This window comes from Oreochromis aureus, linkage group 22, assembly GCF_013358895.1.
Source record: "Oreochromis aureus strain Israel breed Guangdong linkage group 22, ZZ_aureus, whole genome shotgun sequence".
NCBI classification, from domain to species: domain Eukaryota; kingdom Metazoa; phylum Chordata; class Actinopteri; order Cichliformes; family Cichlidae; genus Oreochromis; species Oreochromis aureus.
In genome coordinates, this window is record NC_052962.1 from 9,429,504 (window position 1) to 9,437,252 (window position 7,749).

Consider the following 7,749-nt stretch of genomic DNA (forward strand, 5'->3'; position numbering starts at 1 on the left):
CTGCACCACGACTGAAGTATAAAGATCAGCTATCTTTTTTTAATCTTTTATTTGTGTAACATGTAAACTCTTTTCAAGACTTACAACATGTAAATGTAAAGTAGCTTACTTCCAAATTATGTAAGCTAACAAATAATACTGACATCGCTCTTTATGGAGTCAAGAGATGCTAGCTTAGCATAGCATGTAAACTGATAACCAGGGAGACAGCTAATCTGGTTACAGTTTTACAGTGGGTTTTGTCGAGTCTTAAGCAACATTTTTCATGTATCAAATACTTTCTATTGCCAATGTCTCAGAAGCCTTTAACAGCCTATGGAATGACTTTAATGTGAAGAATTTAGGACAATTTGGCGTGAAAATCCATTAAATAATCCCCACGCAACATCGACAAATGACCAACTCTCGGAACGAAATAGAATACAACACAAACTCCATATTAGGACAACAAAAAACTAAAGTGTCTTATTTTGCTAGTGGCAACATTAGCAAGCAAGCAAGCTACAGTTAGCTAGCTGGGTCCCAAGTACAAATACACAACATGAATAACTTAATCTGCAGTAATAGTTAGCACAGAGGTGGTTAGCTGGCTACCTAGCTACACAATATAGCTTTGGTTTCCAAGTGTTACTGTAATTATAATACTCTTAATATATACAGTACACAGTGCCACATATTAGTACAAGAACATCTCATGTATGTCCCTTTATTGTATTAGAACATTCTAGCATGAACACACCCAAATGTGAGAAACACAGTTTAGGTAATGACTGGAAGTGTTTCCGTGTTTGGACAGAGCCAGGGTAGCTGTTTCCCCCTGAGTCCTTTTGCTATGCTATGCTAAGTGTCACGTGGCTGTAGCTTACCCTAGAGACATTAGAGGGGTATTAAATGAGCACAGGGTGAACAGTGGTGCGGTGGTTAGCACTTCACATCGCAGTAAGTAGGTTCCTGTTGGGGCCATCCTGTGTGGCTTCTCTTAAGGTACTCCGACTTCCTCCCATAGTCAGTGTTGTTCTGCGTTGGTCGTAGGGGCAAATGTGAGTGTCACTGGTTGTCTATCTCTCTGTTTTTGCTCCATAGTAGTCTGGCAGCATGTGCAGGGTGTGCCCTTGTCTTTTTCCCTAAGATAACTGGAATAGACTCTAGTCCTCCCATGAACCTCACTTGGATAAGTGGTTAAGAAAGTGGATGAAAAAATTAAAATGTTGCTTTAATATCTAATTAGATCCAAGTTTAAGCTCGGAAAACAGCTCAACAGCCCATGTTTAGATGATATACTCTATGGGCTGTTTTGTTTTATATTAGACCAATAAGGACCTGTTGAACATTAAGAAAGATGTAATGTGTTGCTAGAGGGAGAGAGAGTTGTAAATGAAAGGTACTCTGTGTGTTTGTCTTTTATGGTGTCCCAACGTGTGTATATGAATTCAAGTATATGTTTGTTAGGAGTAAACACACTTCATAAAGCCAGGTCAAACCACCCTGTCTGCAGGTGTTCATTAGTGCTTTTACAGCCAAACACACAGCCAGTTACATGGCAGTAATACATTACAGCACAGTGTCCACAAGCTTTAGCCTTTAAATATGAGGCAGGGAGGTGATTTGAGTCTCAGCATGGTGAGGCATACTGATGTACTGCTCAGTGACTTGTGGCTGCGTCTAAAGGTTTTCCATATTCGATTGAAAAAATCAATATGTAATCAGAAAGGTTAACATACATTATGTTTTCATAAAAGGTTAATAATCAAGTTAAATTTAATTTTATCTCCTAGATAATATAATCAGACCTTTTTTGAGCAGATGCCCCCTTCATGGCCTGCTTTATAATTATTTTATGCAATGATGTCTTGACAACTGACAGTTACATCCGCCTGCCATTTGCTACCACATGTAGAAATATAAGATATTTTTATGGTTTCTATTAGCTCTGTGATCGCAAGGGTTTTTTACTGCCAGAAATATGCATGTGCTCTTTTTTGGTGCATATTTCTCTGTAATTATCACTCTTAGTGGCTACAGTCATTGTAAAAAAATAACTTCCTCTTAAATGGTTTTTTTTTTGAGTAAAAAAATCCCAAATCTTTGCTTACCTGTTTAATCAGGACCTTTTTGGGTCTGCTTTGATATAATTAGTAGTTTGGCAGCATAGAGCACCCTGAGAAACACAGCTGTAAGATTCAGCTGCTCTTTCATTCATTATTTCATTAACAAGTTTAATTTTAATACTATTAGATTTTGTTAAGTCTGGTTTGTGAGGACTGTTTTGTCTAATAATGGACAAAAACTACAATATCTGGCATTTTCTGTTGGCTGTTAAAGTACCTTTAGCTTGCTTACTGTTGCTGCTACATCTGCAAGCTGCTTTGCAACCCACCTCTAGCCCAACACTAATGCCATGTCAATGTCGTGTGCTTTGTTCTGTACCAAGGGTCTGGTTGCTCCTCTCCACTAATGTGCGAGGAAGGATAGGAGATCCTAAAAAAAAAAAGACCCCAAATATGCTAAATATAAATCACTCTATTTGGGAATAATCTTTTTTTAAAATAGTCCTGAATGAAATAAAAAAAACATGCATCTTGATATAAAACATCCTTTTCTGAGACCAGCAATTTGAGCCGCAGGAGGAGCGAGTGTAGCAGCATGGAGTCGGGATAATCAGGACGGTAATTGCAGGCCTTATGACACAAACGGTATTTCTCAGAAAGGCCAAAGCTGCCTCCATGATTCACTGTTGTTTCACATTAAAAGCTGAAACGGGCATCCCCTCTCCTCCTCTCCCCCCTTTTTGTCTTCTTCCTCTTTAAATGTCAGGGAGGAAACGCTTTGATAATAGGTGGAGGGGGGAGGAACTTTTCTGAACTCAGCTTAGATCTAAAATCAATGTGAAAGAGAGCAAAACGCTGAAGTGAATATGAATGAAAGCAGGTAGCCAGGAGGGGAATTACTGTAGATAACTCGTGTTTGCAGTGGTGCACAGACATGAGAGTGGTATCAGTCTTGTTTAAATCTCAGTAAGAAAATAAATGTTCCCCCTCAAAATTAAAAACTGTTATTGTCACAGTTTAAGTGGCTGATTCATCAGTCTTGAAATCGAGCTGAAGGAAGTAAATACTACAGTGGCCTTTTTATTAGTTAAAAAAAGAAGAAGAAATAATGGTCGGAAACCAGAGGATGAAACAAAGTGCTATAGCTAAAATTACAATCCAATCAATGTCATGATCCAAACAATCATTAAACCCATGTGTCTTAAATTTTAAAATATAAAGAATAATATCTTTTTTTTTTTTTTTTTTTAAAAAGCATGATAGTATCTTTCAATTTAGCACCTCTGGAAGCCTTTAGAAGTGTCTTGATTCTTCCAGTCACACCTTTTGCACAAAAATATTGTGTTCCTGTCCTGTCAGCCAATCAGATGACCTCCTCCTTCTCAACATCCTCCCTCCCTAAAGCTTCAGAAAGAGCCTCCGTTGTGTGATACTGTAACGATAAACTTACATGTACATTATAATACGACTGTAATCGTATTTATGAATATAAACAAATATATGTAAATGTACCACTAGCTTAGACCTAATTTCATATGATGAAACAGCTACTGTGTGTGTGTGTGTGTGTGTGTGTGTGCGTGTGTGTGTGTGTGTGAGAGAGAGAGAGAGACAGAGAGAGAGTGTGTGTGAAAGGGTGAGGTTAGTGTGTGCAGTGTGTGCAGTGTTTGCGCGAGTGCTCACGTGTTTTGTATTTGTATCATTTGTGGAAAAAGAGATGCCTCAGTCTAGTTTAACTTTGTAAAAATCACCGAGTATTATTCCCCATAACTACATTTGCTTTTGTGGTCCGCTGGTATATATTCAGTATGTACTGTGCTGTCTCTAACGTGGGACATGTTGTTTTGTTAACTTACAGTTGCAGTTCTACAGGTTTCACTCATATGTGGAGTTTGTTGAGCAGGGGGAACCTGAAGGTGTGAGGAGAGGTGTGTTAGTTGGAAGAATGATTAAGAAATATAGTCCTGTGTCACAGTGTCACCCAGTGGATGAAAATATAATGCCACACCTTACTGTACAGTCTCTGTTTATGATGTGATGAACATGCCGGAAGATCAAATGATAAACATGCATACGGTTGTGTTTTTCTCCAAAGAAGTGCAGAAATCTGAAAGTAAATGAACATGTTTCTCTCGGCTTGTGTCATTGGTTTGAGTCTGTAAAGAGGCACCAATGTGAACTTTGATATTTGACACAAATAAATGACATCACGTTCTCTTTTATGACAAATACTTTTTTATTTAAGTTTTCAGCAGCATATATATGTGTATATACATATATACACATATATATATATATATATGTAATGAGTATATGTGGAAAAACTGGAAAAACTATAAGTGAATTTTACTTTAGCTCTCATCCCTCTCCCAGAATATGGAGATTTTTAGCTAGTTGCTAATTGCTAGTCAAGAAACTAGCTAACCTACCTACAAAGTTTACATTCCAAATTGCTAACTTTATAAGTCATCATAGGTTAGAGGTTGTAAACAATTTTGTTTAAGGTAACGTTGGAGAAGAGACTGGTGCTGTTAACCAGCTAAAGGACGTGGCTGCTGGTATTTGAGATATCTAAACATTCAAATACTAGCGCTAAACTAGCTCTAAGTTTAGCTAACTGTACACTGGGTATGTGTAAGTAAGTATTTCCTACTGGTTCCCCATGGCAACTTTATTGGTGATAATACTACGTGTTAGTATTGCAATAATGCGATGTTGCAACCAACAACAAAAAGATCTGTCATTGCAACTATAAGGCTCCTGTGTGCAACTGAAACCTGTGGATTTAAGTAAACCAAATTTCAGTTTTCAACTCAATTGTTGCATTTTTTAAAATGAAAATTGCAGTCAGAGTAAATTGAAAGCTGATACACAAAATAATTCAAACTAGACTGTCTGTCTTCTCTGGAAGATGTTTTTGGACTTCTTTTTAAGTAAACCAGTGAAGTTAGGAACTAAAGGAATGGCCTTGTGAATTGTTTCCTGTTTACCCGTCCACATAGCCTATCTGCTTTGGTGCTTATTGCGTTGTTGTTTTGACTTGCTACATTATTGTCATCAGCTTGGTTAATCATCCAATTTTCTATTGACCAATATGCGGTCAAATGGTTTGATTAGAACAGATTGGCTCGCAAAGTAGCTTCACAGTGTGCTGATGTCCGCTACTGATTAGATACCGTCCATCCTAATTAGCCCCACATCGAAGCCGGGGAGCCACTTTAACTTTCAGCCCTGAGATTTGCCGACACAAGAGGCTTTTGTTTTTGTGATTACTTTGTCATGCAATGCCCAACTCAAATATACGTTGAAATCTAGCCGTGCCAAGGACAGGATAGCGTTGTGATGACTGCTGCGGTTGTAATAGGCACGTACACACCGAGCTCTGTGACATGAATATAAATGCTTCATTTCGATGGAGGCTCATTTGTGCTCTTTTGTGTGATCTAATTAAATTCAACCTTTCTCTTTGATGTTCACATAAATGTCTGATTGTCCAGTTGGATAACTTTTTGCTTTTCTTTTGTTTTCAATATTGTTAGACTCCTAGAACAAAGACAATGTCATTATTTTTGTTACATAGAATAAAACACGTGAATGTTGAGAGTGACTTCTTGTTTTGGTGTTTCCTTCGGACTGCATCTTCACACATTTCAGCGTCCTCTCTCTTCCCTGTCTCTTTTATGCTCACACACAACATAAGCATGAGTCACCATCTAGCAGTGATGTCACACTGCTGCAGTGATGTCACCATTCATGCTGTTCTCATGGTAACCGTGCCCAGGCCAAAACGCAGGGATGCGAGTACACAAAACACGCCGCTTCACTACACGTATTTATGCATAAGTGTGCAAATTTTAGGACTCCAAAAATTAATGTCACCGCCGGTGTCTGCGGACTCTCATTAACTCAGCTGGATGGCGAGGACAAATAATGGAACATGATGAAATGACTCATGAGAGTTGAGCTTCGGTATTGCTCTCTGTAAGACACGGAAACACTAAAAGACACATTTCATGCGCTTGTTTTAGTGCCGGTATTTTTACAGGACTCTGTATTTGTGGAAACATATAAAGACAGAAGCCCCAGAAACCCATCACAGAGATATTATCAGCTCTCTGCTTTTGGTTCACTCCTCGGTTTAAACTGCACTTACTTGGCCCTTTTTTTTCCATCACCCATTCCCTAGCCATCCATCACGGATCAATATAAATCTATTCTGAGCCTTGTTGCATCAGGCTTCAGCTCAGTGGAAAGCCAAACAGCCCAAATGTGCACACACACAGGCTGTGAGCAGCAGAGAAACCGTGAATCACACTGCAGCAATAGAGGTCACGGTGAAGGGGGGGTGCAGTTTGCTGAACAGCCACCAGATGGAGCTGTGAGCCAAGTCAGCTTTGAGGTCCTAACAGCGTGTCAGTGACATTTTAAAAGAAAGTCCTCACAAAGACCACGCAAAGGTCATTTGTTTCATTCCCCAGCGGCGGTCTTGTTTCCATGTAAAAGCAAAATGGTACAAGAGGAGGACAAAGGTAAAGGCATAAGAAATAAGTTCTATATTTCTTTGGTAGAACGATAATAAAAGATATTCAATGCAAAAATAATCCTTTTCTGAATAATGAGTTACCTCAGGGATGCTAAACAGAGTTTACATTGTAAGATTACATATAGCATCTGGCAGCTCTTTCTCAGACTGTCTGTAATTATAAAACAGGACGTTTTTATTAATTCAGAGAAAATGTTCTGTTTCTTTCTTTTCTCTTAGACTAATGTAGATTAAAAAAACAGGAACTCATCTGACATTTAACAGTTCATCTTTTACATAATTACTTTGGTGTAGCATGAACTGCCATGAGGGAGGTTTTTATCAGTAGCTGTAAAACCTGTGAAAATACAGTTAAAAATCCCAAATTTCCGTCCGCTTTCACATTTTCCAAAGCCATCCAGTGGACCGGATTGGAGTCCTTCCCAGGTCGATTCTGGCCCCAAGGCCTTATGTTTGACACCCCAGAGTTAGATGGACCAGCCTGCCAAGAAACTTTCTGTCGTGCTGTGAACGGATGGCCCTGAGTGCACAGTCATGGATGAAAGAGCTACTACGTCCTTTCAGCATAAATGTTAGCACCGACAGAGCAACACTGGTGCTTTTTTGATATACTTATTCACAGCAAGTTGCATTATAAATCCAGCTCACATTACAGAGTGAAACTGCAACATCTGCAAGTGTTAGATAGTTTGACAGAGCATGAACATGTTGAAATATTCGCACACGTATGATTTTGAATTCATTTTCACAGGTATTAAACTTAAGAGTTTGGCATCAACCCTTCATCTCACTTGTCTCATTGTTAGGGTTCTCTAATATGACAGGGTATTCAGCTTTATAAAAAACTTATTATGACTGTTGTGAAGAAAACTCCTACAGCTATTGTCCCTCCATCCTCTGTCTACCATCAGCCATAGGTCCAGTTATTCAGTTAAAGGGTGATGATTGGTCCAGATATCACTAGAACACCGGCCATCACATGTTGACTAGTTAACAGTATTAAAGGAGTAAGCAACACAGATTTCTTGGATTGAAATGTATTAATGCAAAGGTTAAATGACACTAAGGGAAAGGCTACAATAGAATGAGTTCACAAGCAGCAGATGACCATTTGGTAAGTTGAGAACTTGAAGTGGATGAGGAGGCTGAAGAGGTGAA